General features: G+C 57.0%; 1 protein-coding gene across 1 annotated transcript in view; it reads right to left on the minus strand.

The window, feature by feature from the left end:
- Positions 1-270, minus strand: part of DACH1 (dachshund family transcription factor 1) — a gene marked incomplete at its 5' end in the record, with an annotated part of 684,310 nt that overhangs the window by 517,161 nt on the left and 166,879 nt on the right. The window lies entirely within an intron of this gene.

The raw sequence follows: 270 nt of genomic DNA on the forward strand, positions 1-270 counted from the left end.
TTAAATGACATGGAGCAAAAACTCCTTCAACGAATTTTAGTTTGCTGCCCCTACAACTGCAGAGTGAAGCACTGGGGTCCATTCAGCTCTATGGCTCTGTAGGAAGTCCTGCAGGCAGCCTGGCAGCAGCTGGGGAAACCAGGCTCCGCCCAAGAAAAGTGGTGAGCCTTGTCTTCCCCCCCACTCTCCCAGGAGCTTGCCTGCCTGCCTGAGCTGTGCAGGGGCCCGGTGCTTTCCTCTGTGGCTTCAGTGAACCCCAGGGCTGCCCAA

The sequence above is a fragment of the Gavialis gangeticus genome, unplaced genomic scaffold (genome assembly GCF_001723915.1).
Source record: "Gavialis gangeticus isolate Ggan-Ray unplaced genomic scaffold, GavGan_comp1, whole genome shotgun sequence".
NCBI classification, from domain to species: Eukaryota; Metazoa; Chordata; order Crocodylia; family Gavialidae; genus Gavialis; species Gavialis gangeticus.